This window comes from Brachyistius frenatus, unplaced genomic scaffold (genome assembly GCF_029030835.1).
Source record: "Brachyistius frenatus isolate BFR_SWC_R1_liver_20210118 unplaced genomic scaffold, ASM2903083v1 Contig_210, whole genome shotgun sequence".
NCBI lineage: Eukaryota > Metazoa > Chordata > Actinopteri > Embiotocidae > Brachyistius > Brachyistius frenatus.
The window spans coordinates 432,501-442,500 of NW_027210809.1; positions in this window are offsets into that span (position 1 = coordinate 432,501).

Below are 10,000 nucleotides of genomic sequence, written 5' to 3' on the forward strand. Positions count from 1 at the left end.
ATTAAACTCAAGTTCTAGTTTTGATTCTGACATCGTCATACATCAGTGAACTTGTCCGACCTCGTGTCCCTCCAGCACATCGGCGGCTCCTTCTTCCCTTCGGGATCAGAGCTTCTGAGGTCCAAACTTCAAACTTTGAAGATCTGTGGATCTGCTGAGACCTCTTTCAGGCGGTTGTTTGTTTAACCTGCGGGAGACTCTCAAAGCTGCTGTTTGGCCGCCTCAGAGGAAATAAATTAATGATGAACGAAAACAAGTTCACACAGTCTCCTGATGTTCTTGCAGGAGAAAAATAAAGGGGGGAGGGGGTATCTGTCAAAACGGCCGAGACGGACAGCTGTCGCCGGCGACGAGATCAAAACAGTGCTGTCGCTGCCACCAGAATCTGGGACTGAAACTCTGTTGATATTCCATATTTTTCTCATCATTAAGAAATCCATACCAGCAGGTGGTGTGTGTGTGTGTGTGTGTGTGTGTGTGTGTGTGTGTGTGTGTGTGTGTGTGTGTGTGTGTGTGTGTGTGTGTGTGTGTGTGTGTGTGTGTGTGTGTGTGTGTGTGTGTGCCTTCAGAGTTCCTCCAAAAACTACCATGATCACACTGTAGTTTATCTGGGCTCCCACAAAGCGTCAAAAATACCTGTTTTTGGGGGCGTGTCTGTTTGATTGACAGGCCTGTGGTGCAGTCAGGTTACAGCTATCGGTGGGCGGGACGTAGTATTGTCAGGTTTCAAATCAGATCGTCAGATCCACCGCTGGCTCCTCCCCCAGCTCGTCCAAATATGGTCACTTCCTGCTCCAAACCGCTCCGAACTAACAAAGATGGTGACGGACAGAATCTGAACTGGAGGATTCATAACGTTCATGAACCAACGCAACTTAACACAAAACAGCCCGTTGGAAGAGAGGAGATATAAAACTATACTGAGATGAGTTTTGGTACTTAAAGCCATAAAGAATATCTGCAAATAAAACATCAGAAGAGTTTAAAGTATGGAATCTAGAAGTCAAATAAGGTTAATGAAGTCTCACTCCTGCTGATGTCATTAATTTTATAAACCTTTGAACTTCGCTTCCTTTTGAAAAAGCAGGTTAAGATAAACCAGATGAAACGCACAACACCAACCGACAAGATGTACGACAAGCCTCCGTTGAATATTCAAAACAGCTAAACCTCGAATCGCTCGGCCTGCCGGGTGGTTTCACACCAGCAGCTCTGACATCACTCCATCAGAGAGGAGGAGGAGGAGGAGGAGGAGGTAACCGGGGCGACGAAGCAGAGCGATGAATGATGGATGAGGATGTTTCCCGTTTTATTACCCGTGTTTTTTCTGAGGTTTCATTGTTGGATGGATTTTTTCTTTACAAATTTTTACAAAAGTTCTTCAGAAACACCGACTCGGCTTTTTATAAAAACGCTGAACTGAATGAAAATCGGCGTCTTGAGAGTTTGCTTTGGACGAAGCAGATTGAAGGTGTTTTTCAAAAAAGTTTTTGCCTGGAAATCGAGACGTTTGTCGAATTTCTTCTTACAAGTGAAGACAAGTTTTTAGAAACCGAGCAACCGAGACTGAACTTTTGACCTCGGGCCGACCTTTTCACCGCTTCTCGTGGTCTTCATCGTTGGACTGGATCTGGCTCTGGACTCATCAGGTGACACGGCTGATTTTTATTTGGAGTCCGGCAGCTTATTTTTAGCCGTTTTGTGACACTTAGTGTAGCTTTGAGCCGAACATCAGAATCAGAGTCACGTTCTCGGCCCCAGATTAAGTCGTTATCTCCAGTCAGGCTCCGGTAAATACAGTCCAGGCTTTCCGAACATCTCGACCTCTCGTCTACGTCTCCACCTGAAGCATCTTCATCAAGGATGGGACAGTTTTTGTGGAGTGTTTTTTTTATTTTTTATTCAAACATATTTCCAGAAAAATCTCAAGTTTCATTATGCAAATATAACGAGTCGGGCGCTCGTTGAGATAAACTGCTGCTGGTGCCGATCCTCCAGTCGGCCATTAAACTGTTTGGATGAAATTGTAATTAAAGGAGCTCCAGTCAAAGCTCGAAATATGATAAACTGTAGAAAGCATGAAGGTGGAGATATGACGTTTATGTTTTTACGCAGCAGCACACAGGAAACTGAAACAAACTGACAAAAAGTGGGAAGAAGAAGAGCACAGACTAAATACAGCAGGGAGGCAAGGACAATGAAGGACAGGTGAAACTAATGAGGGGGCGAGGCCAATGATCATACAGTCTGACTGACTGACCTGATGACTACAAAGCTGTTAAAGAAGTCGGAACCAGAACAGGAAGCGCTGCTTTAAAAACAGCTGTGATTCTGTGGTGGAAATCACTGCACGGGCTCAGAAACACTTCACAAATGTTCACGTACCAGCGGTCACGTTATCGTGTGGAACTCGGGTGCTGATGTCGATCAGAGTCGAGCCGCTAGCGTCGCTAATAAATGTGTCAGCGCCCCCTTCAGGTCGTTCACTGTGTTACTGTTAAAGAATTCCATCACTTGCAGCAGCGTCGTGTCAGACAGGCAGCGTGCAGCGGAGATAAAGGCAGGAGGTTATTATTAAAATGTGTGTGTGTGTGTGTGTGTGTGTGTGTGTGTGTGTGTGTGTGTGTGTGTGTGTGTGTGTGTGTGTGTGTTAGCTGGACAACTGCATTAAATCTCATTAGGAAGTGAGGATGAGAGCTGGTCCACCGCCCGAGGAGGCAACACACACACACACACACACACACACACACACACACACACACACACACACACACACACACACACACACACACACACACACACTGTTAATTTACTCATCCACCACAGCTGAAACCTCAACACACACACACATTCTGGCATTCAGACGCTCCTGGGTCCATTTCGGAGTGGAACATCCCATAATGAGGGTGTGCCTGTTTCCATGGTGATGAATAATATGGGGCTTTTGAACAGAAATCAATTCAAACATATTTCTGAGCGTCATCAGCGGAGAATCGGGGGACGTGGACCGAGTGTGAGGTCAGAGGAAGTTATTTTGTTTGTTTTTTACTTTGCACTTCCTGTTTTATGTTTTTTATAAATCTCCGTCCTCTTCTTCTTGTTTCTCGTGTTTGTCTGTCTCGAAAACAATTATTAAGTAATTATGTTGGTGTCCGCTGTACGAAAATTAGCAGTTAATTAACAAATGAATAAATACATTTAAAGAAAAAAGGGGCAGCTAACAATAACGGCGCCAGCAGCTGAGGCTGAGTCATCCATACTTTTTTTTTTCTTTGTTGTTTTGGTTTGCGGCCAGGACTCTCTCAGCCCCCCCTCCCCCCCCTCCCCGCTCCCCGACATGTCGCCTGCGATAATTAAAGCCGCATTGCTGCCAAGATGAAGTCGCCATCTCTGGTCAGACTCCAGCAAAAACATAGAAAATAAGATGAGGACAGATTTTTAGATCAACTTGACCTTGTTGATGGAGAGTTTTGACCTTCGAGACTTATTTGTCATTCTGGGTTGAGCGTCGGTCCTCGGTTAGAACATCTCAACCTGAGAAACAGGAACACGTTTATTTGTATGTAAATCACGTCGGACATTTGGGCCGTCGCCATGTTGTTGTTTTAGAGCCAGAAATCGCCATATTTGGAGAAACTGGAGAAGAGTGAGGAGTGGATCTCTAATAGCTAATGAATGCTGGAGTGGCCATCAGTGGTATGACACTTTAAGGCACTTAGGCTTCACTTTTTAGAGGCTACGAACATTATGCCACCTTGTTAGCTCGGGAATGAATTTCTTAACATTTGGCACAGACGTTCACTTGGACTCAAAGATTGAACCGATTTGATTTTGGAGGTCAAAGTTCAGTCAACTCACATTAGTCCCATTTTTGTGCATGTGATATCTCAAAAAACATCTTGAGGGAAATGCTTTAAAATTTGGAACAAATGTTCTCTTGGTCCCAAAGATAGATTTTGTAGGTCAAAGGTCACTGAGACTTCACGTCAGCCCCATTTTCGTGAGCGTGATATCTCAAGATTGCCTCGGGGGAATTTCTCTAAATTTGGCAGAAACGTTCACTTGATCCCAAAGATTGAACCGATTAGACTTCGGAGGTTTGAGAATATAACTCAAGAATTCATACGCAAATTGGAAAAAAATTTCACACACGTCTGACAGGAAACATAATAAGATGACATTTTATATGGAAAAGGTCAAAGGTGACTTTATAATGTTCATGTCCAGTGTTTGGTCAGATGCTGAATGTGTGATATTGATGTTGAAACTTGTGCGTTCTTCATTCATTCATTCATCTTTTAAGATCTGTAGCTTCTTTGCAGCAACATCCAGATTTGAAGCATCGTCTGTTGTCATGGCAACTCCCTCAGAAGCAGATTTAATGTCTTCACTGCATGTGCATTAAATGCGTCAGGACAGACGTGAATGGAAACTTGACACCTGACCGGTTGAAGGAGGGGAAACAATCGCATGAAAACGAGCTGGCTGGTTTCCAAGGCGACAACCAATCAAACGCCTCGACTTATCATCTCTCATAACACACTGATACAAAGCAACACACATAACGTGGGTTTTAATGCAGCCCAATTGCTATAATAATATTTTTTATTCTTAATATTTTTCACCCAGACTTTTATTTTGTTGTTTTATGAGCCCTCCCACTTCTTCATCTCTGCCCGTATGAATACTAAATTCACAAAATCCCATGTTCAGTTTTTAATAGGATGACATGAATCAGCGTTTTATACGCCGTAAAATCCTCCAGTGCGACTCTGCCCTGTATTTTTTTTAATAAACCAAAGAAATAAAGTCGACACTTCACGTAATGATAGTTACTGCTGCTAATTTAATTGAATAAAGTTTACATCACCATCAGCACGGAGGAAGATGAATAAAGTATGTTTAAGTAAGCGCCTAATGGTTTATTTAGTGTGGCTACTTTTCACATTAGTAACCATGAAACATCACAAACTACTCTGCTTATATCGGAATCAACCGAAGCTTGCTGATCAATACTGAGGTGACAAATCGCCTCCTTTTCACTTCCTGATATTTTATTTCTTGATAAACTTTCTAAAAAAGTGCAAAGTGTTCAGCAAGCAGCGTCCGATGGGCTTGAACTCGCAGTATTAAACTTGTGTTTACGGAGGCTCCAGCTGGTGATGTTTTCATCACATTTCATCAGTGGACGCTCGTGCAGGTCGAGGGCGGCAAAATCGTTCTGAATAAATATACAGAATAGAGAGAATTAAAATGAGGGCAGGGAAACACTGTGTTGACCTTGACTGAGCTTTATTTAGTGTAATACTAATAATGCAGCATCATCAGTTGTGTGACGATAACGCAGTGTGAACACAAACAAAGATCTTTCCTCGGGGGGGGGGGGCTACTGATATCGATCTACGCTCTCCTCTGTTTGATGAAGGATTTATTGCGGAGCAGAGCCGACAGGCAGGGTGGAGTTATTTCAGATGAAGCTTTATTTAACAAGGTTAATACCACCGGAGTGGAAGTCACAGGGAGCGAGGAGGAGGAGAGGCCAGACCGGCCGTCTAAAGGTCAGAGGTCGTCACGCAGCTCCGAACATCTTGACTTGAGAAGCAGGCGAACAGACTTTATTTCTCTTCTGGTCGTCACACAGTTCGTCTTTATTCTTTGATTTAATCTGCTTCTTTAAACATTTTCTGTTACTGATTTCATTTCTTCCTATTTGTGGAACTAACTGTCGGTTACTTTGTTTTCCGTTACTTTGTTTCCGTTACTTTGTTTCCGTTACTGTGTTTTACTTTGTTTCCGTTACTTTGTATCCGTTACTTTGTATCCGTTACTTTGTTGCCGTTACTTTGTTTTACTTTGTTTCCGTTACTTTGTATCCGTTACTTTGTATCCGTTACTTTGTTGCCGTTACTTTGTTTTACTTTGTTTTTACTTTGTTTCCGTTACTTTGTTTCCGTTACTTTGTTTTACTTTGTTGCAGTTACTTTGTTGCCGTTACTTTGTTGCCGTTACTTTGTTTTACTTTGTTTCTGTTACTTTGTTGCCGTTACTTTGTTGCCGTTACTTTGTTGCCGTTACTTTGTTTTACTTTGTTTCTGTTACTTTGTTGCCGTTACTTTGCTGGCTCTCTGTAGAAATGTTGTTTACACATAATGATGACTCCATTTGGTCCCTGTGACCGTCGACATGGGAGATGACAAGGTTGTTTGTCACTTTTCTGTATTCAAAGAGCAGATTTTCCTGGCGGTTGCAATTTTGCATTTTTGTTGTTGTTGTCATGGTAACGCTTTCAGCTGGGAAGTCGAAGGTTGCCAAATCTGAACTTTCCCACTTATACATGAGTTCGAGGTCTGGTCTCACGTCTGGTTTCCCTCAAACGCCCGTCATCAACATCATAAACATCATCAACATCATAAACATCATCAACATCATAAACGCCGCTGCAGCTGCAGGTTTATTAATTCCTGGAGTTGAAGCTTCTAATTCTTTCCATCTAAATTCCTCTCGCTGCTCAGGTGTTGGTTTGTTGATATTTGTGTTGCAGAGAGAGCGATGCCGGAATAAATACGGAGAGCTTCTGTAACGGTGTGTGTGTGTGTGTGTGTGTGTGTGTGTGTGTGTGTGTGTGTGTGTGTGTGTGTGTGTGTGTGTGTGTGTGTGTGTGTCTCCAGGGAGGAAGCGTCACCTTTAGCACTTGTGGTGGAAGCTGACAAGTCATTAACAGGACAAACAGTCGCCCACATTCAAACACACACCAACGCGCTGAGCACACTAACACACTTTTCATACCGCCGGCGGGGTCAAGAGGGGTCATGCAACATGGCACCATAATAAGTCTCTGTCAGTCTGATCAATGGCTACACACACACACACACACACACACACACACACACACACACACACACACACACACACACACACACACACACACACACACACACACACACACACACACACACACACACACACACACACACACACACACACACGGTGAATACCAACCAATGGGACGCAGAGTGAATTGTAATTAGCCGGTGGGCCAAAAGAGGGTCTGATCTCATTTACAGCTCTTCTTCTTCTTCTTCTTCTTCTTCTTCTTCTTCTTCTTCTTCTTCTTCTTCTTCTTCTTCTTCTTCTCCTTCTCCTTCTTCTCCTTCTCCTTCTCCTTCTCCTTCTTCTCCTTCTCCTTCTTCTCCTTGTCCTTCTTCTTCATGTTAACAAGTTTGTTTTTTCACGCGTCGGCTCCTTTATCAGAGTGAGATGCAGCGCAAACATGAATTAATCAACTTCTGTTTGTTTCAGCACAATTAGTGATTGAATCAATTTGTGCCTGCGAAGGTGACGGAGGAAGAGGAGGAAGAGGAAGGAGTCGCTGAGCGATGAAGGGAGAAAGAGAAGGAAAGGGGGATTAAAGAGGACGTGGGAAGGAGGAAGAACAAAAGGAGGTGAGGATGAGGAGGGAGACAATCAAGAACGAAGAGGAAGAAAGAAAGATGGAGGTCAAAGAGGGAAAGATGAAAAAAGAGAAGGACAAGTAAACAAGTGGGAAAACAACAAAGGAAGCAGAGGGTGAAGGAGAAGGAGAGGAGGATGAGGAGATGAAAGATGGAGATGAAGAATGAGAAGGAGGAGGAAAGGAAACGGGTGGAATAATAACAGTCAAACTGGGTGTGAAGGAGAGGAAGGAGAGGAAAGAAGGGAAGGAGGCTAGAAGATGAAATGGAGACGAGTGATGAAGGTTGAAATTAAAGGACAGAAAAACTGGAGGTCAAAACAGATAGACAATAGAGACAAGGAAGGAAGGACAGAAGGAGACAGATGAGACAGTCAGGGGGACAAGGGAAGGAGGAAGGAAACAAGGAAGGAAACAAGGAAGGAATGGAGGATTGATGAGTGCAGTTCTGGTTCGGACGTGTGATTAGCATTTAGCTGACTGAACTGAACTCTGCTGCTTCATCACTATTTACTGTTTCTGTTCACACACACACACACACACACACACACACACACACACACACACACACACACACACACACACACACACACACACACACACACACACACACACACACACACACACACACACCCAGAGGTCGTTAATATCCTGAATGATTTCATGTTCGATGATGTTTTCTTCTCAAAACCTCAAAGAAAGTCGACGTTTTCTTATGAAAAATGTCCCGAAGCGTAAAGTCGGACAAAAATAACGTCTCTGTTCAGAAGTTTGTTCACTTTTCTCTCTCGTTTTTACATCCACTTCCTGTTTCATCTCTTCTGTTTCTTTATGACATCATATCTACTGAGGTGGACTGTAGGAACGAGGAGAGACGGTGTGAAGGAAGAAGGAGACATAGGAGACAGGGAAGGAAGGAGGGAAGGAAAAACAGAGTGAAGGAAAGATGAAGGAGGAAAGGAAATAAACGTAAAAAACAACACGGAAAAACCCCCAAACGAACACATTTAAATAAAACAGGCAGTTTGGTTTTCTGTTGCTGGGAGTGCCGAGGTTTCTCGACTTGTTCGCCGGTTACCTGGCAACTGCACGATCAACAACAACACGAAAACGAGCGTTAAAATTGATGTTTTTATTCATCGGACTCGTTCAAGATGTCAAACAAACACTTCGAAAGGAAGAAAACGTGAATGAAGAAAAGGTGAAAAATGTAAAGTCTGTAGTTTAGATTTGTTTGTTTTTTAGTAGGTTTTTTTTCCGGTGGCTCGTCCGTCGGCAAAGTAAACATTTTTTTAGAGTTGTCTCGCTCGCTCTCCAAAAACAAGATCGCTCAGACAAATTTTTTGCTCTTCTGTGATTCATTTGTTTAATTTAAGCAGCTCCTCTGGTTTTGGGTTTCAGTCCTTTGTTGTTCCTCTAAAGCTCTCGGAGCGCTCCAGAACATCCTCCCCTCCGGACCTCCTCTCTGTCGGAGCTCTTCTTCATCCTCCTCCATCTTGTTGTGTCGAGACCTTGTGTTTTAACCCCCGAGAGCATCGCATCTCACCGCGCTGACCGGAGAACATCCTCTCAGCTCCCGTCTGATTCACTTTAGTTCCTCCACTTATTTCTCTTCAGCAACGTTCAGCTGTCAAAATGTCTCCAGTCATAAAAAAACACAGTTTTTCTAAAACTACTTAAAGATCGGAGGCTGTTCTTTTACAGTTTGACCTCTTGAACCACAGACTGGATATAAAAGAGTTCGCAGCTTCTGGATCTGAAAAATGTTTCTGATGCAGAAGTGTCTTCAGCTGCAATACCAGCGAGTGCCACTAGAGGTCGGCTCCAAAAAGCCTCCGGCTCCATAGACTCCCATTCAACTTCTCTCATCAAATCCAAAGTGAATAAAATGTGTCCATCAGTTATCTCGGTGTTGTTAGCTAAAGTCACTCCTTCTTATTAGTTTTCTGGAGGTCCATCTGAAAATAATCCCTCATTCATTAGAAAAGAAGATTCAAGAAGACCTGTTTTTGGGGGCGTGTCTGTTTGATTGATTGACAGGCCTGTGGTGCAGTCAGGTTACAGCTATCGGTGGGCGGGACGTAGTATCGTCAGGTTTCCAATCAGATCAGGCTTTTTTTTAATTTCTCCTGCTTATTTGGGATCAGCGGCAGCACAGAAGTATGAAACCGAAACATCGTCTTTAAACAAGAAGTACTCACAAGTGTAGAAAAGAAATAACATGCATAAGAATTAATAATTATTTATAATATGATCTGATAATGTTGGAAGCAGTATATGAGTTTCATATCTGTCAGTTTATTAGGGACACCTGGCTGAAACTAAACAATCTAATACAACATTAAACCCTCCTTCAAACCTCCAGGACTGAAAGCTCAGACCAGTTTCGTGAAGGAGGATTTATTAAAGGACAGATGAACTGCAGGAGTGTTTGAGCCGACAGCCGACAGCCGTCACTCAGAGGTCTTCAACGGTCTTCCAGCTTTTTCCTCTCGGCTCCGTCCCTCTTCTTTTTTTGTGTGTGTGTGTAATTGCGTTAAAAGCTGATTT